At 38.2% G+C, this 24,117-nt stretch overlaps 1 protein-coding gene across 3 annotated transcripts in view; it reads right to left on the reverse strand.

Moving 5' to 3' along the window:
- PAK5 (p21 (RAC1) activated kinase 5) overlaps positions 1-24,117 on the reverse strand; it is a 419,175-nt gene that overhangs the window by 234,584 nt on the left and 160,474 nt on the right. The window contains exon 1 of one of the 3 annotated variants that reach the window (XM_061435604.1): positions 16,048-16,246. The exons of the other annotated variants lie outside the window; for them this stretch is intronic. The gene's annotated coding sequence lies outside the window, so the exon portion shown is untranslated. Of the gene's footprint in view, positions 1-16,047; positions 16,247-24,117 lie in introns of those variants that run through there. 3 annotated transcript variants of the gene reach the window in all.

The raw sequence follows: 24,117 nt of genomic DNA on the forward strand, positions 1-24,117 counted from the left end.
GAAGAAAAACTATGACAAACTTAGATAGCATTATAAAAAGCAGAGACATCACTTTGCCAACAAAAGTCTGTATCGTCAAAGCTACGGTTTTTCCAGCAGTCATGTATGTGATGTGAAAGTTGGACCATAACGAAGGCCAAGCACCAAAGAATTGATGCATTTGAACCATGGTGTTGGAAAAGACTCTTGAGTCCTTTGGACTGCAAGGAGATCTAACCAATCAATGATAAAGGAAATCAGTCCTGAATTTTCACTGGAAGGACTGATGCTGAGGCTGAAATTCCAATACTTGACCAACTGATGTGAAGGACTGACTCATTGGAAAAGACCCTGATGCTGGGAAAAAATGAAGGTGTGAGGAGAAGGGGAGAACAGAGGATGAGATGGTTGGATGGCATCACCGACACAATGGAAATGAGTTTGAGCAAGTTCCAGGGGATAGTGAAGGACAGGGAAACCTGATGTGCTGCAGTCCATGGGGTGACAAATGTTCAGATATGACTGAGTGACTGAACAACAATGACATATTAGAACAAACAGTTGTGTCCCTGCAGTCTTCTGATTCAAAGATGAAAGCACATATGCAGATGCATTTTAAGGTGATTTCCACTCAGAATGAAATGGGCCCCAGAAGCTCTGCCATCTTAGAATGTTTGTTGCATCATTCATCCTTTCATCCACTTTCCCTAGTAACAAGAAAAGCAAATTCATGAATGGTAGCTTTAATATGTGGTCTGTGCTATTGTGTTAGAAATACAGGACATTTTTTTTCCCTTATGAGTGTAGGCTATGACCTTGGACTCATTAACACTACATTTTAGCCAAGGGAACTCCAGTGGGTTGTGAAGTCATGAAAGCTACTATATCTTACTAGGCTGAATCTTTCAACAATTCCAAGGCACTGGGCAGAAAGGAGAAAGAAATGGACTGTATAAGAAAATTAAAGCACAATTATTTTTTTAACTTGCTTTTCAAAACTAGGATAGAACCTTTCCACAAGGAATTAATATGGATCATCCTTCTTGAAAATATTATCTTTACCACTGCACTATTTTAAACTAGCTTTTTCTTTATGTATACTTTACAGTTTTTCATTATTTTTTAATTGAGTACAATTGATTTGCAATGTTGTGTTAATTTCAGGTATACAGCAAAGTGATTCAGTTTTCAGTAGGTCTTTATTGGTTATCTATTTTATTGGGTTGGCCAAAAGTTCACTTGGGTTTTTCCATAACACAGAATGAGGTTTCCCAGATAGTGCTAATGATAAGAATCCACCTGCTAATGCAGGAGACACAACAGATGTGGGTTCAATCCCTGGGTTTGGAAGATCCCCCTGGAGGAGGAAACAGCAACCCACTCCAGTATTTTTGCCTGGAAAATTCCATGGATCGAGGAGCCTGGCAGTCTATAGTCCACGGCATCGCAAAGAGTCAGACATGACTGAGTGCACACACACACACACTCACATAACATGGAAGGGAAATAATTCTATAGAATGGAGATATTATAAGTCTGTACTTTCAGTTAGATGCTGTGCTCTTCATCTAATAGGTAAACTTTAAGTGCACAGAGGGTTTCATTAACAGGCTTGAAAGTGTAAAAGCCGAGCAGAAGCAAACTGTCAGAGGTAGTTTAATATAAGTCTCCTCCGAGGAGTTGAAAACATCATCACATTTGTTTCCTGCTATTCATCTGCCCCTCTGTGATCTTTGTTTCCCTATAATAAAATATTTATAGCCAGAACCCAGCATCCCTTCCTCTTCTTCACTGTTGGAATAAGGAGTATTCTGTTTCCATGGGAGAAAACAGCAACATTATAGGAACACTAAAATTTGAATACATAACTTTGGGGAGTAGTATTGGGTTGGCCAGAAAATTTGTTAGGGTTTTTTCATACCATCTTATGAAAACCCTGAGTGAACTTTCTGACCAATGCAATCAGAAACTTACTGCACTCAAGAAGGGATTTTCTTTCTTTCAAAGCAAGATAACTGTGACATATGGGACTGAAAGCTTGCAATAATTATTAATATTCACACCCTGTTTGACTGCACTGAACTCTCTCAGGAGAATCTTCTTGGGAACCTACAGAATTACTTCCTGTCTTTGGATGTCCTCAAATATAGATTGAGCACTATTTTGTTTTTCTTTTCAAGTAATAATGAAACTCGATTAAAACAACAACAACAACAACATCAATCTCACCTTTTTCTATAGGAAAATATCCTGTTTGAATAGCGTCTATTTCTGAGACATTTGCCCTAAGCCAATGGAGGGACTGAGCTTTTCAGGACTATGAACTATAGGTAATATTCACATGTTAGGGCTCATTTCAAATGGAAGAGCAGCTTGGAATGTACTGGCTTTCATCTTAGAGTCACTGTTCTTTGCATGGAAAAACCAAGTGAACCATTAAATTTGGATATGTTGGTTTCCTAGTCCAGTAGAAAAAGCACTTAAAAGTTTTTAACTGCTAGATACCCAAAGTTCTAAGCACACTGGTACATACTTGCTTTTTGAACTGAATTAAATCATTTTGTGTCTGGGCCTCCTTGTCTTCGACTCATAGTAATGACGGCTTGGAGACATACTCACACTTTTCAGAGGATTAAGTGAGATGATGTGACACGGAGCACTGTGCAAGATTAGATTTAGAAAAGTTACTTAAATCCTGAAGTGCTTGCGTTACACAGAAATTAACTTAATCAAATACAGAAAACAAAGATAACATCTCAAAACCTGGCAATAATGTCCCTGCAGTACGAGGACTGTCTAATCTCCACTTCAATGGACGTGCACCTGTCCAAGATGAGCCTGCTGAAGTTACATTTCCAAAGATGAAGACTGGATGGAGGGATGGTGGGGACAGAAGTGGGAAAAGAGAGTTGTTTTTTGGTCACTAAGTCGTGTCCAAGTCTTCTGCAACCCCATAGATTGTAACCCTCCAGGCTTCTCTGTTCATACTATTTCCCAGGCAAGAATACTGGGGTGGGTTGCTGTGCCCTCCCCTCCAGGGCATGGTCCTGACCCTGAGAGCAAACCTGTGTCTTTTGCACTGGCAGGCAGATTCTTTACCACTGAGCTACCAGGGAAGCCCAGAAAAATGGAGCCCCCTCCCACTAAAAATGCTAACTAACAGGAAACTTATTCTTATAACCACTCTCCTCTCTAAAGCAGGAGGTCTTGACTAGGGGTTTTAACTTCAAGTCTCTGGGCTCATTTAGACAGATTCATGAGTTCTATGAATTTGAATGGGAAAGAAATTATATCTTTATTTTCATTAGCCTTTAACAGACAATAAATATTGTAAAGGTAAGTGACCAAGAAAACACAGACCTTTTCACATGATATTATAACTACTGCAGATACCTTAAAATATCATTTGCACTCATCACCACTTTGACTATAAGGCAGTTATTAGACCTGCCATTAGATCTTATACTTCAAAATCAAGAAACACATATTACCACAGCACAAATTTATTTACTGTGTTAATAACTCAGTGTCCATTAAACTTGGCTTCCTTTGTAACCCTAGGCACTTTATTTTATGCATTTTAAAACATTATTCTGACACTGTGGTTACCCAACAATTCCACTTCTAGTTTCAAAAAACTGAAAACAGGAACTCAAACAAATATTGGGCCTTCTCAGGTGGCACGAGTGGTAAAGAACCCCCCTGCCAATGCAGAAGATATAAGAGATGTGGATTTGATCCCTCGGTTGAAAAGATCCCCTGGAGGAGGGCATGGCAACCCACTCAAGTATTCTTGCCTGGAGAATCCCATGGAAGAGGAGCCTGATGGGCTACAGTCCATAGGGACGCTAGGAGGTAGACAAGACTGAAGCAACAGAGCATGCATGCAAACAAATATTTGGTATAAGAGTGTAGCAGTATTATTCATAATAGCTAAAAGGAAAAAAAAAAGAAAAAAAGAAAGAAAAGAAACAACCCTGTTGTCTACCAACCAGATGGATGGAGAAAGGTGGTATATTCATACAATGGAATATTATTCAGGCATAAAAGAGAACGAATACTGATACATGCTACAGTATGGATGAACCTCAGAAATATGCTAAATGGCCAAAGGCAGACACCAGAGGTCACATATTGTATGATTCCACTTATACAAAATATCTAGAACAGGAAAACCCATAGAAAGAGAAAGCACAGTAGGGGGCCCACAGGCTTGGAGGACAGGAAAATAAATAGAACTGCATAAGACAATAAACTGTGGAAAATTCTGAAAGAGATGGGAATACCAGACCACCTGACCTGCCTCTTGACAAACCTGTATGCAGGTCAGGAAGCAACAGTTAGAACTGGACATGGAACAACAGACTGGTTCCACATAGGAAAAGGAGTACATCAAGGCGGTATATTGTCACCCTGCTTACTTAACTTATATGCAGAGTACATCATGAGAAACGCTGGGCTGGAAGAAGCACAAGCTGGAATCAAGATTGCTGGGAGAAATATCACTAACCTCAGATATGCAGATGACACCACCCTTATGGCAGAAAGTGAAGAAGAACTAAAGGGCCTCTTGATGAAAGTGAAACAGGAGATTGAAAAACTTGGCTTAAAGCTCAACATTCAGAAAACTAAAATCATGACATCCGGTCCCAATCACTTCATGGCAAATAGATGGAGAAACAGTGGAAACAGTGTCAGATTTTATTTTTCTGGGCTCCAAAATCACTGCAGATGGTGATTGCAGCCATGAAATTAAAAGACACTTACTCCTTGGAAAGAAAGTTATGACCAACCTAGAAAGCATATTAAAAAGCAGAGACATCACTTTGTCAACAAAGGTCTGTCTAGTCAAGGCTATGGTTTTTCTAGTGGTCATGTATGAATATGAGAGTTGGACTATAAAGAAAGCTGAGTGCCGAAGAATTGATGCTCTTGAACTGTGGTGTTGGAGAAGACTCTTGAGAGTCCCTTGGACTGCAAGGAGATCCAACCAGTCCATCCTAAAGGAAATCAGTCCTGGATGTTCACTGGAAGGACTGATGCTGAGGCTGAAACTCCAATACTTTGGCCAGCTGATATGAAGAGCTGACTCATTAGAAAAGACCCTGATACTGGGAAATATTGAAGGTGGGAGAAGGGGACGACAGAGGATAAGATGGTTGGATGGCATCACCGACTCAATGGACATGGGTTTGGGTGGACTCTGGGAGTTGGTGATGGACAGGGAGGCCTGGCATGCTGCAGTTCATGGGGTCACAAAGAGTCGGACATGACTGAGCAACTGAACTGAACTGAAGGGGTATGGGATTTTATTTAGGGTTGATGGACATGTCTTGAAACTAGACAGAGATGGTGGTTGCAGAATTTTATGAATGTACTAAATATCAGTAAGTTGTTCACTTTAAAATGAACTTTATGTTAACTTTATGTCTTGTGAATGTCACCTCACTAAATAAACACCATGTTAAAAACTAGTTCCTGGTCTTCCTGAGACTACCAAAGAAGTCCATGACACAGCTAAAATAATAAGTCCCTGATTTACAGCTTTCCACACTGACTCGAGCTCTTCTGCTTTGGTCTGGGCGTAATCCAGTGTTTTCCAAATTGTCCTGGGATACCAGAGCACCTCCTACAGCCTGAGGTTAAAGTGAGGAAGAAGCAAGGGTGTGGCCAATGAGCACTAAACTTGTATTAAACAAGGCATATTTGTCTTATATTTATAATATACTCTTGGAGATACATTCCAGAAAGTGAAGAATAACTAGAAACAACAAACTTTACATTCTAAATGGTGAGAGTGGAGAATTTCCTGATGGTCTAATGGTTAAGACTCCACACCTCCAATGCAGGGGTACAGGTTTTAACCCTGGTCAAGGAAGTAGAATCCCACATGTTCCATGGAATGCTCCCCTCCTCTCAAAAAAGACCCCCAGTGGTGAGCACTACTTTTTCAATAATAAGATCTATCTGTGCTGTCAGTTCTTCCACACACCATGAACTATTCAGGGACTTTCTTCATGCTAGTAGTGCCCCTAGAACTTTATTCCACTTCCCTTAGGTTATTGTTTTCATTTAATAAGTACACATTATACAGGCAAACCTCATCCTATGTGCTTTACTTTATTAGGTACCAGAGGTACTGTGTTCTTTTGCTGTTGTTTTTTTTCTTTAACTAATCGAAGGTTTGTGGAACCCTGAATTGTCATATGATGGTTAGCATTTTTAACAATAAAGTATTAAGGTATTAAGGCATATGTGTATATATATATATATATATATATATATATATATATATATATATTTTGGCAAGTCATTGACCCTATATTGAAAAAAAATTGCTTTTTATCAGAGGTTAATTGCTTCACAATACTGTGTTAGTTTCTACCATGCATCAGCATGAATCAGCCACAGGTATACAAATGGCCTCTCCCTCTTGGACCTCCTTCCCACCTCCCACACCATCCCACCCCTCTAGGCTGTGACAGAACACTGGGTTGAGCTCCCTATGTCACATAGAAAATTTCCACTGACTATCTATTTAGATAGATATGTATATGTATAGATAGTAATGTATATGCTCCCATGCTATCTTCTCAATTCTTCCCACCCTCTCCTTCCTCCGCTGTGTCCACAAGTCTGTTCTCTGTGTCTGCATCTTCACTGCTGCAAATAGGCTCATCAGTACCATCTTTCGAGATTTTGTACACATGTGTTAATACACAATATTTGTCTTTTTCTTTCTGATTTACTTCACTCTGTACAATAGGCTCTAGGTTCATCCACCTCGTTAGGACTGACTAAAATGCATTCTTTTTCTTTTCTTTTTTTACAGCTGAGTAATATTCCATTATGCTGGATGAAGCACAAGCTGGAATCAAGATTGCTGGGAAAAATATCAATAACTTCAGATATGCAGATGACACCACTCTTATGGCAGAAAGTGAAGAACTAAAGGGCCTCTTGAAAATGAAAGAGGAGAGTGAAAAAGTTGGCTTAAAGCTCAACATTCAGAAAACAAAGATCATGGCATCCAGTCCCATTACTTCATGGCAAATAGATGGGGAAACAGTGGAAACAGTGGCTGACTTTATTTTCTGGGCTCCAAAATCACTGCAGATGGTAAATGCAGCCATGAAATTAAAAGATGCTTACTCCTTGAAAGAAAAGTTATGAACAACTTAGACAGCATATTAAAAAGCAGAGACATTACTTTGCCAACAAAGGTCCATCTAGTCAAGGCTATGGTTTTTCCAATGGTCATCTATGGATGTGAGAGTTGGACTATAAAGAAAGCTGAGCACCAAAGAATTGATGCTTTTGAACTGTGGTGTTGGAGAAGACTCTAAAGAGTCCCTTGGACTGCAAGGAGATCCAACCAGTCTATCCTAAAGGAAATCAGTCCTGAATGTTCATTGGAAGGACTGATGCTGAAGCTGAAACTCCAATACTTTGGCCAGCTGATGTGAAGAGCTGACTCATTTGAAAAGACCCTGATGCTGGGAAAGATTGAAGATGAGAGGAGAAGGGGACGACAGAGGATGAGATGGTTGGATGGCATCACCGACTCAATGGACATGGGTTTGGGTGGACTCTGGGAGTTGGTGATGGACAGAGAGGCCTGGTGTGCTGCAGTCCATGGGGTCACAAACAGTTGGACACAAATGAGTGACTGAACTGAACTGAATATTCTATTTATAGATGTATCAACATTTCTGTATCCATTTATCTGTCAATGGACATTTAAGTTGCTTCCATATCCTAGCTATTGTAAAATGTGTTGCAAAGAAAACTAGGGCACATGTGTCTTTTTCAGTTATGGTTTTCCCAGGGTATATGCCCAGTAGTGGGATTGTTGGGTCATATCGTAGTCTTATTCCTTTTTTTTTTTTATTCCTAGTTTTTTAAGGAATCTCCATACAGTTCTCCATAATAACTGTATCAATTTACATTCCCACAAACAGTATAACATGGTTCCCATTTCTCCACATCCTCTCCAGCATTTATTGTTTGTAGATTTTTTAATGATGGTCTTTCTGACCAGTGTGAGGTGATACCTCGTGGTAGTTTTGATTTCCATTTCTCTAATAATGAGTGATGTTGAACATTGTTTCACATGTTTGTTGGCCATCTGTATGTCTTCTTTGGAGAAATATCAATTTGATGTTCCATCCATTTTTTGATTGGGTTGTTTTTCTTCCTTGTTTTGAGCTGCATGAGCTACTTGCCTATTTTGGAGATTACTTCTTTGTCAGTTGTTTCATTTGCAATTATTTTCTCTCATTTTGAGGGTTGTCTTTTAATCTTATTTACTGTTTCCTTTGTTGTGCAAAAACTTTAAGTTTAATTAGGTCTCATTTGTTTACTTTTGTTTTTATTTCCATTACTCTAGTAGGTGGGTCAGAGAGGATCTTGTTATGATGTAGGTCAAAGAGTATTCTGTTCATGTTTTCCTCTAAGAGGTTTATAGTTTCTGACCTTACATTTGAATCTTTGCTATTGCACACTTAATAGATTCAGTATAGTATAAACCTAACTTTTACATGTGCTGGGGACCCAAAAACTTCCTGTGACTTTCTTCATTGTGACATTTTTTTTTTTAACTGTAGTGTCTAGAACTGAACACACAATATCCCTGAGGTATGCTTGTAATATCCAGGAGAAACATATGCCATGAAGAAGAATAAAGTTGGGCAAGCATGAGAGTGAAAGGAAGCTACTGGGAAAAGAGATCAAGAAAGACTCCTAAGAGATAGCATTTGAGGAGAAACTTGAATGAAGAAAATGAGCATTACAGACAGTAGGGCCACCAGTATTCCAGCCTATGAAGATGGCATCTGCAAATGTTGAGGTCATGACTGTTTGTAGAGCATTGAAGGTCCTGTGACCATAATGGAGTCCACAGAAAAGAATGGTATAAATATAAGATAGGGCAAGCAGCTAGTGATCAGACTGTGGATGGCCTAACAGGGTATGGTAAAGATTTGGGGTTTTATTACAAATCTGATGGGGAAGCCACTGGAGAACTTCAAGTATAAGGTGGCATTTTGATTTACATTTTAAAACTATTCCTAGGTTTGGGGAAACATTATAGGAAAGCAGGAATATTAGTTAAGGGGCTGGTTAGGTAGCACAGGTAAAGGATGATAGCACCTTGCACTTAGGGTGGCAGTGGTGTGGGCAGTGAGAAATGGTCTGACTCTAGATATACTTTCAAAGTATTGATGACTATTTGATGGGTTGGCTATGGTGCAAGAGAAGCAGGGTGGGTAGCAGTCAAGCAGGGTGGACAGCAGTCTACCTGGAGAACAGCTGGAGAGGAGCATATTTACATGGTGCCTTTGTCCCTTTGGGTTGCAATAACAAAGTGTCACAAACTGGACAGCTTATAAGCAACAGAAATTTACTTCTCACAGTTCTGGAGGCTGGAAGTCTGAGAACAGGAGGGCAGCAGCATTACTGGTGAAGGCTCTCCTCCAGGCTGTATCCTCATGTGGTGGGAGGGGCTAGGGAGCTCAGTGGGATTTCTCATAAGTACACTAATTCCATTCTTGAGGCTTCCACCCATATGACCTAATCACTACCTCAAAACCCCACCAGTAACACCATCATTTTTGGAGATTATAATGTCAACATAGCCATTTTGTAGAAGATATCAACACTCAGATAATAGCAAGTATGTTGGTCAAGAAAATCAAGGGTTCAGTTTTGGACATTGGGATAAACTGATTAAAAAGAATTGTCCAAATTCCTCATTTTTCACTGTACCCATACTTTTCACCAAGTAACTTCCTAGGTCACTCCGTCTCTGATTCTAGGTTTGGTTATGTGGCTTGATTTAGAGAGGTCATGACTGTTCATAGAACACTAAAGGGACACAGCAGTTTCCCTATATTTTCAAGTGCTTGTGCTTTTTTGATTTTTCATGTGTGTCATGACCAAGAAAACAGGTCCAACTTAGCTGAAGCAGGAGAGACACTGGAGACAAACAGCATGGTCCTGGCAGTAAGAAATTCATAAAGAAACTGAAGCATCAATAAAGGAATGAATCACAAAACCCAGGCTTCCTCTTGGACTATTTCAAGAAGAGCTCAGCCTGGTTGACTATGGAAAAAATTATCTTTAATTTATAGTTTAAGAAAGCTTATTAAAGCTTTTGGTGTCAGGAAATTCTATTTTTACAGATTATTATCATATTTTGAGAAACCTGTCTCAAGTATAAGATTTCAGGGCATTTCCGATTTCTCTGAATTACCAGCACTCACTCAGCTACTAGTTCATCATCAATGTCTTCATGGTTTTTGCTTCTGATATTTGCCTGCAGGATAAAGAACGGAGATAAATGTACCATGAAGCCAATAAAACTAAAGGCTCAAGGTCATTCATTTGTTCACGGACATCAAGGCCTCGGCCTAGGAAGGACCCTAGCCATATGTTCACATGGTCATATATTTTTGAAGATTATGCAAACGTAAGATTTTTAACAGCAACTGGTTAAGAGAACTGTCTGTTTGTAATCCAACTTCCTACATTACACTTCACTATATGTTGCACGGAGTTGGGGTGGCTGTAGTTATTTGGGGGCTCTAGCTGAGGATGTACTTGAGTTGGAGATTAATTTGGTTAGTTAACGGTGGGACATATTTATGTGTTTTGCAGTCAATTTCCATTACAGTTCAGCTTTTGCTAGTTATTCCAAGTGCAGCAATGCCATCCAGGAAATCTCCAACACCTCCATATACTGACTAACCCAGCATCCCAGCATAAAGATGCAGGGCCTGAAAGCATATTGCAATATAAGTGTGCCCTGCAGCTCTGGGTATATGTGCAAGGGGGAATGCTGCCTTTTGTAAAGCTCCTTAAGCCTTGTCACGTGGGCACAAGGGCACAAGAAGTATGCAGAGATGTATTTTCAAAGATTCACAGAACTTTTGTTTTGTAAGTTGATGTAGTTTGAACATATCATTTAACAGCACATGGAAAGTTGTTTTGAAGGTATCATAGATCAGTCTTATGGACTCTGTGGGAGAGGGAGAGGGTGGGGAGATTTGGGAGAATAGCATTGAAACATGTATAATATCATGTATGAAACGAGTCGCCAGTCCAGGTTCGATGCAGGGTACTGGATGCTTGGGGCTGGTGCACTGAGACGACCTAGAGGGAGGGTAGGGGAGGGAGGAGGGTTCAGGATGGGGAACGTGGGTATACCTGTGGTGGATTCATTTCAATATTTGGCAAAACTAATACAATATTGTAAAGTTTAAAAATAAAATAAAATTTAAAAAAAAGATAAAAAAAAAAAACAAGTGAGAAACTAAACCTCTTTCCTTTGATCATATAAGAAAGGTACTTTTATATCTTTATTTAGGAATGGAAGAAAGATCTTAAAAATTAAATATGAAATGAACATTTGATTAAACCAATAGAAATTATTCTGATGTTGAAGAAGTCTTTTGTACTAAAATACTTTTCAGACCACATCCAAAGCATTCATTAGGAGGAAAATGGTGAATAGAAGTAACAGACTGGTTCTTATTTGATAATTCAATTAATAAAAAAGAGTGAATCATATGAACACTTGGGCATATTTCCATTTTTTCAATTTGACACAAATAAAGATTATGAAGATAAAATTCATCATAGAACAAACAATGACAAGTCACTGGAGATGCGGTTCATCAATTTAAAGAGTGTTAAGATTAGTCATTGCACAAGCAAATTTCAAATGTTGTGAAACCTTATGGCTCATGAATTCAAAAAATATGGTAGAGGTTTTTCAAAAATTTGATAATTCTAAAAAATTTTACATACCACTACTAATAACAAGATGTGATGCCCAAATAAGCTTTCCTAGATGTCAGTAAAAAATAAATTTCAGTCAGACATCTTAAAGAGAAAGCTGTATTATGATTCTATTTTCTTTGCAGAAGGATGTTTCAAAATAATTTTTATATTTAAAAGTAAAGAGATAATCAAAGCATTTTGTGCCAACATATACAGTGGCCAAGATATTAGACAGGTGGTATGAGAGGTAGTATGGCATTCTATTTGGAGGAGGCAATGGCACCCCACTCCGGTACTCTTGCCTGGAAAATCCCATGGACAGAGGAGCCTGGTAGGCTGCAGTCCATGGGGTCACAAAGAGTTGGACACGACTGAGGGACTTCCCTCTCACACATTGGAGAAGGGAATGGCAACCCACTCCAGTGTTCTTTCCTGGAGAATCCCAGGGACAGGGGAGCCTGGTGGGCTGTCATCTCTGGGGTCACACAGAGTTGGACACGACTGAAGCAACTTAGCAGCAGCAGCATGGCATTCTATTAATAAAAATATACTGCTTTTCTGATTTTGTGATGTTTGCATTGTTAGCTTATTAACTTCATAATTTGTTATGAGCTATTACCTCATTCTAAATATTCACATTCCTACCTAATTTTGTATTCACAGGCAAATGTCTTTAAGTCATGGATCTTTAGGTTTATGAATCTTGCATGCTGTGCCATTGGTTACTTTTCCCTGATATGACTGCTCAGAAGTGTACATTAAAAAAAGCAACTAAAATGTATACATGAAGCACAACGGCAGTTCAATCAAAGTAGAAATGTCAGAGTGAAAACGCAGCTGCCCCAGCAACCATCTCCCTTTGTGATGGCTACACAGCAATTTCACTACTGGTATTCGCCTTCAACGGGGTGGTTTGTTTCAATAAACTGAAGTTCCCAATAAGGGCAAGTGATTCTAAGTGAAGGCGATATTAACCAAATGCATGACAAAATGGAGCACAAGGATTAAACTAAGCAAAGAAATATAAATAGAACTTTGATGATATGGCTGCAAGAAAGAAAGCAGATGGATTTTATCAAGTAAAGTGTCAGTGCCCAAAGCAGAACAATCAGCTATATGTGCTATCAATAGAAACTAAAGAAATATGCCCTGGAAGATGTTTAATTAATTTAATAGAACACAAAAAGTGCAAGTTGTGAATTCTGAGTAACTGATTCAAAGATTTAACCATTTAAGAGTTTTCTTAAATTTTTTAACCATCTAGTGTAGTTACTGAAGATATATGGCCTTTGTCTTCTTTCTAGAAATTCTACCAATTCTAGGATTTGAATCCAGTGAATGTCAAACCCATTAACACTTCATTTATCCTACAGTAACTGAGTCATACTTCAACTTTTTTTTTTTTAGGATTTTTAAGATTTATTTGAAAATGTTATCTAGTAGATAAAATCATCACAATACAGCTTTAAATATAAAAATATTTTCAGTTTTAGATAATTTATGTTAATATGATAAAGGTTGAAAATACCTATTTTTCTTACTTTATCATCAAACATGACAGGCATGCTAGAATGCTCACTGAACATTCATTTATGGTTTAATAAATAATTTAAAATTTAAATTAATATCTACAAAGGTCATGAAATGTTTCCAACATAGTTTATTCAGTACTTAAAGCTGTATTTTTCCCCCATGTGTATTTGTCCTCAAAAATCTAGCTAAATGATGTGAGATAGATAAGTTTTAAAATAGCTTATTTAGTAATTTTCTGGTGGAGTTTTTAGGGTTTTCTATGTAGAGGATCATGTCATCTGCAAACAGTGAGAGTTTTACTTCTTCTTTTCCAACTTGGATTCCTTTTATTTCTTTTTCTGCTCTGATTGCTGTGGCCAAAACTTCCAAAATTATGTTGAAGAGTAGTGGTGAAAGTGGGCACCCTTGTCTTGTTCCTGACTTTAGGGGAAATGCTTTCAATTTTTCACCATTGAGGATAATGGTATCTGTAGGTTTGTCATATACAGCTTTTATTATGTTGAGGTAAGAAGGAAATACAGTGATTTCTTAAGAGGCAAGAAAATTCAATTTATTAAAAAAAATTTTTTTAAGCTTTGGCAAATCAAGTATTGTTGGGGGTACACTCCATGGTAGACACTGCAAACTGAGATGTAAGTGCAAAATCTCACTTTTTAACCAAAGTGATGTTTAAAATACTTGAAATAGAGGTACATAATATTATGTCTTATTACAGGTGATGTTAACCTTGATCATTCAGTTAAGGTATATCTGCCACTTAGTGAAATATAACTATTCCCTGCTCCTTTGTAATTCATAAATATCTTAGAAGTTAAACCTTGAGATTATGCAAATATCCTATCCTCTACCAACTTTAGTCTTTGTATCTATCAGTGGATTGTACCTGCAACAATTATCACTGTGGTATCTGCCTAATGGTAATTTTCTCTTTTATTCTTCCACTGGACCGTAATCAATGCTATTTATTAATTAGAATTCTTTCATAAAAGAGAGTACCCCATCACCCCATTTATTTATGCAGTTATTTATATCACCAAGGAGTCTTATTTTATTTCACAAGTTATAATCCAAAATTTAATTATATATCAGGTTGCTCACAAAGTCCCAGTTTTGGCCCTTTGGAACTCCTCCTGGTTCATATGTCCTTTTGACATGTTCCTATTCTTTTTCGAGAAACACATACATTCCAGGCAATTCTCTTATTTTCCCCACCCCAGCCATGGGACCAACTACTTCTCCAAAGAGCTCAGGATCCTTTTATTGGAAAATGGCTTTTTGTTTAAAAATCAAGGATCTGGGTGCTGTGTATGCTTTTTTCTATTTGAGGATCACTAACCTTAGGCTTTCTCAGTGGACAGAGTCAAGAAACATATGTATGTATAGTAACCCATGCCCATATTCATATATGTAATCACACAAAACCTCAGTCTAATCACAAGAAGCCATGAGACAATTGTGAGCCATTCTACCAAACGACTGACTAGCATACTTCAAAAGTGTCAGGTTCATGAAAGAGAAGAAAAGAATGAGTAACTGTTCAATTGGAGGAGATTGCAGAGACAATTACATATGGTGTGGGAGCTTGTATTGAACAAAGAAAAACATTAATAAGAAAACTGATGAAATCAAATAGGGTCTGTACCTTAGTTTATGGCAGGTGTTGGCACATGGCACAACCCATGGACCTAATCTGGTCTGCCACCTGTTTCTGAAATAAAGTTTGGACATGCTCTCATTTTCCACACATGGTCTATGACTATTTTTGTGCTACAAGGACAGAGCTACACAGAACTGGCAGATACCTAAGAGAGTTACTCTCTAGTCTTTAACAGAAAAAGCTTGCCAGCTCCTGGTTTATAGTCTTGTACCTAATTTTGTATCCACAGGCACACCTCTTTAAACCATTTTTAAATCCTGTGTTTGGCAACTGTATTATGGTTAAATAAAATGTTAACATTAGGGATGAATAGTGTACAGAAATTCTTTGTACTATTTCTCCAGTTACTCCATAGCCTAAAATTACTTCAAAAAAAAAAATAATAAATTGAATGAGGTGCCAACATTAAAAAAAAATAAAGAAAATTTACATAAAATTTCTGTATTTGTGGGTTTTCCCCTTCAAATCAGGATGTTTGATAACACTGCCCAATAATCAAAAGAAAATGAAAGTTAGGATTTATGGATAACGTGTCTAATACTGCTTGACATTGACATTGACTTTGACATTGACATTGACAAATGACTTGACATTGACTTTGATAGCATCAGAACCCTGACTTTGTTTGGCATGAATATTATTGAAAAGATAACATTTCCTACTTTTTATTTTAGCCGCATATAGTTAATGCTTTGGTGAGAAAAGGTAGGCTCATTAAAAAGGGTCAGAAGTCTGGCATGAGTCCTATCAATCCTTCCTCTTTTCTACTGCTCCTTGCCCAGACAAGCAACATGATGGTTAGAGGTCCAGTGGACACTGATGTCATGGCAGCTTGGATGAATACTACTAGCCAAATCTCAATGTTGTTTACAAAAACTGGGGGCTTCATTCACCAAAATATTTTTGGTAGAACATGTGTCCTTGGTGAAGAAGCAAGCACTAAGGTAGCACTGCCCAAGAGAAATGCAATATTCAGCACAAATGTGAGTCACAAATGCAATTTTAAATTTTCTGCTAGCTGCATTGGGCTTCCGAGGTGGCAGAGCAGTAAAGGATCTGCCTTCCAATGCAGGAGACACAAGAGACAGGTTTGATACCTGGGTGGGGAAGATCCTCTTGAGGAGGAAATGGCAACCAACTCCAGTATTCTCGCCTGGGTAATCCTGTGGACAGAGGAGTCTGGTGGGCTACAGTCCATGGGGTTGCATAGAGTCAGACACGACCAAACGACTAAGAATACACACAGAATAACTGCATTAAAAAGGTAAAAGAAACAGGCAAAGTTTTAATAATGCATTTTACACCAACATAATCAAAATATTATTTCAACAGTTGCCAGTGAGATATTTTCATTTATGTTTTCATAATAAACTTTGAAATCTATTATATACTTTATACTTGAGGCACATCTCAATTGGGAGCAGCCACATTTTAAGTTCTCAACAACCACAGGTGATTAGTGGTTTCCATACTGGGCATTACATGGAAGTGAAAGTTGCTCAGTCATGACTGACTCTTTGTGACCCCATGGAATACAGTCCATGGAATTCTCTAGGCCAGAATACTGGAATGGGTAGCCTTTCCCTTCTCCAGTGGATCTTCCCAACCCAGGGATCGAACCCAGCTCTCCTGAATTGCAGGCGGATTTTTTACCAGCTGGAAGCCACAAGGGATGCCCAAGAATACTGGAGTGGGTAGCCTATCCCTTCTCCAGAAAATCTTCCTGACCCAGGAATTGAACCAGGGTCTCTTGCATTGCAGGCAATTCTTTACCAACTGAGCTATCAGGGAAGCCCCACAAATCTAGAATACTCTATGACTTACTGTGATATATATATATTTTATTTTATTTTTTAACTTTACAATATTGTATTGGTTTTGCCATATATCAAAATGAATCCACCACAGGTATACATGTGTTCCCCATCCTGAGCCCTCCTCCCTCCCCTACCATCCCTCTGTGTTGTCCCAGTGCACCAGCCCCAAGCATCCAGTATCGTGCATTGAACCTGGACTGGTGACTCGTTTCATATATGATATTATACATGTTTCAATGCCATTCTCCCAAATCATCCCACCCTCTCCCTCTCCCACAGAGTCCATAAGACTGTTCTATACATCAGTGTCTCTTTTGCTGTCTCGTATACAGGGTTATTGTTACCATCTTTCTAAATTCCATATATATGCATTAGTATACTGTATTGGTGTTTTTCTTTCTGGCTTACTTCACTCTGTATAATAGACTCCAGTTTCATCCACCTCATTAGAACTGATTCAAATGTATTCTTTTTAATGGCTGAGTAATACTCCATTGTGTATATGTACCATAGCTTTCTTATCCATTCATCTGCTGATGGGCATCTAGGTTGCTTCCATGTCCTGGCTATTATAAACAGTGCTGTGATGAACATTGGGGTACACTTGTCTCTTTCAATTCTGGTTTCCTCAGTGTGTATGCCCAGCAGTGGGATTAAAGATCTAAACGTAATACCAGACACTATAAAACTCCTAGAGGAGAACATAGGCAAAACACTCTCCAACATACATCACAGCAGGATCCTCTATGACCCACCTCCCAGAATATTGGAAATAAAAGCAAAAATAAACAAATGGGACCTAATTAAACTAAAAAGCTTCTGCACAACAAAGGAAACTATCAGCAAGGTGAAAAGACAGCCTTCAGAATGGGAGAAAATAATGGCAAATGAAGCAACTGACAAACAACTAATATCAAAAATATACAAGCAACTCCTACAGCTCAATTCCAGGAAAATAAATGACCCAATCCAAAAATGGACAAAAGAACTAAATAGACATTTCTCCAAAGAAGACATACAGATGACTAACAAACACATGAAAAGATGCTCAACATCACTCATTATCAGAGAAATGCAAATCAAAACCACTATGAGGTACCATTTCACGCGAATCAGAATGGCTGCGATCAAAAAGTCTACAAGCAATAAATGCTGGAGAGGGTGTGGAGAAAAGGGAACCCTCTTACACTGTTGGTGGGAATGCAAACTAGTACAGCCACTATGGAGAACAGTGTGGAGATTCCTTAAAAAACTAGAAATAGAGCTGCCTTATGATCCAGCAATCCCACTGCTGGGCTTACTGTGATATTTTAAAGATCTTAGGAGTGATTGTAACCAGAGAAGAAAAAGGATGAAATTATAACTACAATGGATTAATGTATTTTCCAATAAGAATATGATAGAAATTATATTAGCAATACAAGAGTGAAAAGTGAAAGTCCCTCAGTCATGTTCCGACTCTTTGTGACCCCATGGACTACACAGTCCATGGACTTCTCCAGGCTGGAATACTGGAGTGGATAGCCTTTCTCTTCTCCAGGGGATTTTCCCAGCCCAGGGATCAAACCCAGATCTCCTGCATTGCAGCCAGATTCTTTACCAACCGAGCTATCAGGGAAGCCCAGCAATACAAAAGTTCATACCAACTAGTTGGATTTTTTTTAGGTTTTTAATCTGGCAATGTTAAAGCATATACTCTGCAGTGTGTGCATGCTAAGTAGCTTCAGTCATGTCTGACTCTCTGTGACCCCATGGACTATGGCCCTCCAGGCTCCTCTGTCCACGGGATTCTGTAGGCAAGAATACTAGAGTGGCTTGCCATTTTCACCTCCAGGGGATCTTTCCAACCCAGAGACTCAACCCACATCTCTTATGTTTCCTGCATTGGCAGGCAGGTTCTTTACCACTAGTGCTACCTGGGAAGCAATATAGAAGTATATCATTAGAAATTGGGGCTTCTCTGGTGACTCACCTGGTAAAAAAAAACAAAACAAACAAAAAAAACACCTTGAATGCCAGAGACACAAGAGAGGTGAGTTTGATTACTGGGTGGGGAAGATCCTCTGGAGAAGGAAATGGCAATCCACTTCAGTATTCTAGCCTGGATAATTCCATCGACAGAGGAGCCTGGTGTGTTACAGTCCATGGGGTTACAAAGAGTCGGACACCAATGAGCACAAATACACACACACACATCATTGGAAATTGTCTCACTTATAACTCAAATATTTTGTAGATAAAGGAATTATTGGGATATTAAATTGTGCCAAAATAAAGCCTATTAAGCTTTAGTTAAACATCCCAAACATATAATGAAACATTTATTTACATCCTGCAACACTGGATAATAAAACATAGGAATTCTGCAGTGAATATAAATGTCAAAATTAATAGTACAGTTTTATAAACAGCTTCCAAAGTGATTATTAGACTTTAGGGCAGAATTAATTTACATTAAAAATTGACATGCAAGGATTTTCTCCATAGTCAAATGAGGTCATTAAAAAAAAAATCTATAAATTAGGTCAAATAGAAGATATAGAGGTCAGGTTGCATGTTAACAAGCCATAAAACATTTAGGCAAAAATTAAAGCTGTGCAGAAAATTAAATATTTTTCTGAAAGCATTTGAAGAAAAATAGTCTTAAACAGCTTATGTACTTTAACACCAATAAAACAATTTGAGGGCTTAAGGCTGTCAAATACCTGATAATTCAGTAATACCTAGAGTATGTGCTTTTTGTGGTAGACTTTCATTTGCATTCCTTGAGATTGTAAGACAAATAATTTGCACCAAATGTAAATGGTAAAAGTTTCACATTTAAAACACTGACTATCTTTTTCCAGCCCTTCACTTTCAGTCTGTATGTGATGGTACAGGGAGGGAGGAGGGAGGGGGGTTCAGGATAGGGGACACGTGTATACCCGTGGCGGATTCATGTTGATGTGTGGCAAAACCAATACAATATTGTAAAGTAATTAGCCTCCAATTAAAATAAATAAATTTGTATTAAAAAATAATGAAACACTGACTATATATTGTTCCGGTGTTCTCTATAGAAGAAATGGGATAAACATAAGAGTAAAAAGTAGGAAAAAAATAACTGAGAATCCCAGGACCCAAGATATTGTTGACATTTTGGTCTACCTCCTTCCACACTAATACTAGCATAATTACTGCTGACAGATCTTGTTGATACAATAAACTCAGGGGGTCTTCCTGTAGGTCAGATTCCACCAACAAATCTGCTAATCACTCTTGGAAAATATATACCCTCACACTTCCCTCTCCTACACAGCCAGCTTTCTGAAGGCTGCAGAGAGTTCCTTTAATCTGGAGTTGATCTGTTGGTATCTTCTCCCGTGTGCTCTTCCCCCTACATCATCTCCCCTCAATCAAAATTCAACACCTGTATAATAAGACCTCTGTCTAAAAACACACTTTCTTTCAGTTAGCTCAAAGCTTTGTAATGCTCCTATTTAAGAATAATTTAAAAAAATCTTTGCTTGCATAGAGACACGGATTACCAGCTTTGCTTATTTACAACATTAGAACAGTAGAAATATCTGGAAGAAAGATCATCTTTTACCTCAAACTCACTAATAACATACTGGCTATAAATACAACCCTTTGGTTCTATTTTACTGGGCTGTACTTTGTGCCTGGAAGATCTACTTTCTCAGAAATAGCTGCTGCTAAGTCGCTTCAGTCGTGTCCAACTCTGTGCGATCCCATAGACGGCAGCCTACCAGGCTACCCCATCCCTGGGATTCTCCAGGCAAGAACACTGGAGTGGGTTGCCATTTCCTTCTCCAATGCATGAGAGTGAAAAATGAAAGTGAAGTCGCTCAGACGTGCCCGACTCTTAGCGACCCCGTGGACTGTAGCCCACCAGGCTCCTCCATCCATGGCATTCTCCAGGCAAGAGTCCTGGAGTGGGGTGCCATTGCCTTCTCCGCTCAGAAATAGACTCAACAATAAATATTTATCAAGGTCTTAACAGGGCAGACTTTGGGTTCAGGGCAGGATAGTGAATTGTGCATGAATAAGATATGGCCCTTTGGTTGCACAAAAGTAACAGTTTAATAGGGAAGATGGTCATTAGTAAACTAAGCAAATGAATACATATTTATATACTGGCATCAATGTACTAAAGACAATAGACAACTGATGCTGAGGTGGAGAACACAAGATAGCCAATCTTAGTTATTGACCAGAATTCAGGAAGAATTGACAAGAATTCAGGAAGTTTCCCACTTTCTACATCAAAACTGAGCCTTCTGCTCAGATGCATGCCACTGTGGTAAAGGAGGCAAGGACAGAATGACTTGCACCAAGAGTTCCTACACTGGTTTTTTTTTTTTCATTTTGTTCTTTAATAGAAATACAAAGTTGTGCTAGTTTCTGGTATACAGCAAAGCATAACAGATTTTTTCAGATTCTTTTCTATTATACTTCATTATGAAATACTGAATACAATTCCCTGTGCAGTGGGAATTTATTGTTTATCTGTTTTAAATACAGTAGTTTGTATCCCAAATTCCTAATTCATTTCTCCCTCACAAGCTTTCCCCTCTGGTAACCATATGTTTATATTCTATGTCTGTGAGTTTGTTTCTGTTTTGTAAAAAGTTTGCTGGTATTATTACCTACACTTGTTTTAACAAGTAAATTCTGAATGATTTATTAAGGTAGAGTCATTTACGTGGAGACGGTTCTCTTTTTGGGCTTCCCTGGTGGTTTGGATGATGAAGAATCTGCCTGCAATGCAGGTATGGAAATCCTCCCAACAACCACCACGGAGGGGAAAAAAGTGTCTTAAGGAAGCTTTTATTAGATTTTCTATTGTTATAAGGGTATGTCTCCTTCAAGGCTACTGTATGCACCCTACCTTTGAAGTTGATCTCAGATATAATAAAAGAAAAGCTAACTGCAAAGTTTATGACAAAATCCAACACCCATTTATGATAAAAACTCTCCAGAAAATGGGCATAAAGGAACCTATCTCAACATAATAAAAGTCAAATATGGCAAACTCACAGCAAACTTTATTTTCAGTGGTGAAAAACTGAAAGATAAGGAAAAAGACAAGGATGCCCACTATCACAACTATTATTCAATATAGTTTTGGAAGTCATAGCCACAGCAATTAGAGAAGAAAAAGAAATAAAAGGAATCCAGACTGGAAAAGAAGATATAAACTCTCACTGTTTGCAGATGACATGATATTACACATAGAAAACCCTAAAGGTGCTACCAGAAAACTACGAGAACTAATCAGTGAATTTAGTAAAGTTGCAGGATATAAAATTAACATACAGAAATCCCTGGCATTCTTATACACTAACAGTGAAAAATCAGAAAGAGAATCAAAGAAACAATTCCATTCATCATTGCAACAAAAAGAACACAATACCAAGGGATAAACCTAGCTAAGGTGACAAAAAAACATATATACAGAAGACTATGCAAAACTGATGAAAGAAATCAAAGAAGACACAAACAGATGGAGAGATACATGGAAGAATCAATACTGTGAAAATAACTATACTACCTAAGGCAATCTACACATTCAGTGCAATCCCTATCAAATTGCCAACAGCATTTTTCATAGAACTAGGACAAACAATTTCACAATTTGTATGGAAACACAAAAGACCTTGAATAGCCAAAGCAATCTTGAGAAAGAAGAATGGAGCTGGAGGAATCAACCTTTCTGACCAGAGTATACTACAAAGCTAGAGTCATCAAGACAGTGTGGTATTGGAACAAAAACAGAAATATAGATCAATGGAACAAGATAGAAAGTGCAGAGATAAACCTACATACTTATAGGCACCTTATGTTTGACAAAGGAGGCAAGAATACACAATAGAGAAAAGACAGCTTTTTCAGCAAATGGTGCTGGGAAAATTGGACAGCTACACATAAAAGAATGAAATTAGAACACTTCCTAACACTGTACACAAAAATAAACTCAGAGAGTTTCCAGGTGGTTCAGTGGCTAAGACTCCATGCTCCCAACACAGGGGCCTCTGGTTTGATCCTTGTCAGGGAACTAGATCACACATCCTGAAACTAAGAGTTTGCATGCCACACCTAAAGATGCTGTATGCCACCACTAGAAGATTTGGCATGCTGCAATGAAGATTAAAGAGCCAGTGTGCTGCAACTAAGACCCAGCAAGGTGAAATAAATAAATAAAAATAAATACATATTTAAATAAATAGATAATCTCAAAATGGATTAAAGGCCAGAAGCTGTAAAACTCTTAGAGGAAACTATAGGCAAAACACTCTTTGACATAAATCACAGCAATATACTTGTTGACCCACCTCTTAGAGTAATGGAAATAAAAACAAAAATAAGCAAATGGGACCTAATTAAACTTTAGCACAGTAAAGGAAACTATAAATAAGATAAAAAGACAACCCTCAGAATGGGAGAAAATAATTGCAAATAAAAGAGCTGAAAAGGGATTAATCTCCAAAATCTCCAAAAGCAGCTCACGCAATTCAATACCAAAAAAACAAACAACTCAATTAAAAAGTGGGCAGAAGACCTAAACAGACATTTCTCCAAAGACATACAGATGGCCAACAAACACATGAAAAGATGCTCAACATCGCTCATTACTACAGACATGCAAATCAATACTGCAATGAGGTGTCACCTCACTCTGGTCAGAATGTCCATCATCAAAAAAATCTACAAACAATAAAAGCAAGAGAGGGTGTGGAGAAACGGGAACACTCTTCTACTGTTGGTGGCCATGTAAGTTGATACAGCCATTATGAAGAACAAAATGGAGATTCCTTTAAAAACTAGGAATAAAACTACCATATAACCTAGCAATCCCACTACTGGGCATATACCCTGAGAAAACCACAATTAAAAAAGACACATGTAATTCAGTGTTTATTACAGCACTATTTACAACAGTCGGACATGGAACCAACCTAGATGTCCACTGAAAGATGAATGGATAAAAAAATTGTGGTACATATGCACAATGGAATATTGCTCAGCCATAAAAAGGAATGCATTTGAGTCAGTTCTAGTGAGGTGGATGAACCTAGAGCCTGTTATACAAAGTGAAGTAAGTCAGAAAGAAAAAACAAATACTGTGTATTAACACAGCAGCATGGATATAGAAAAATGGTACTGATCAACTTATGCACAGGGCAAGAATAGAGACACAGACACAAAGAACAGGCTTTGGACACAGCAGGGGAAGGAGAGAGTGTGACAAATTGAGAGAGTAACATTGAAACAAATACATTACCATATTTAAAATAGATAGCTAACAGAAGGTGCTATATAACATAGGGAACTCAATGAGGTGCTCTG

The sequence above is a fragment of the Bos javanicus genome, chromosome 13 (genome assembly GCF_032452875.1).
Source record: "Bos javanicus breed banteng chromosome 13, ARS-OSU_banteng_1.0, whole genome shotgun sequence".
NCBI lineage: Eukaryota > Metazoa > Chordata > Mammalia > Artiodactyla > Bovidae > Bos > Bos javanicus.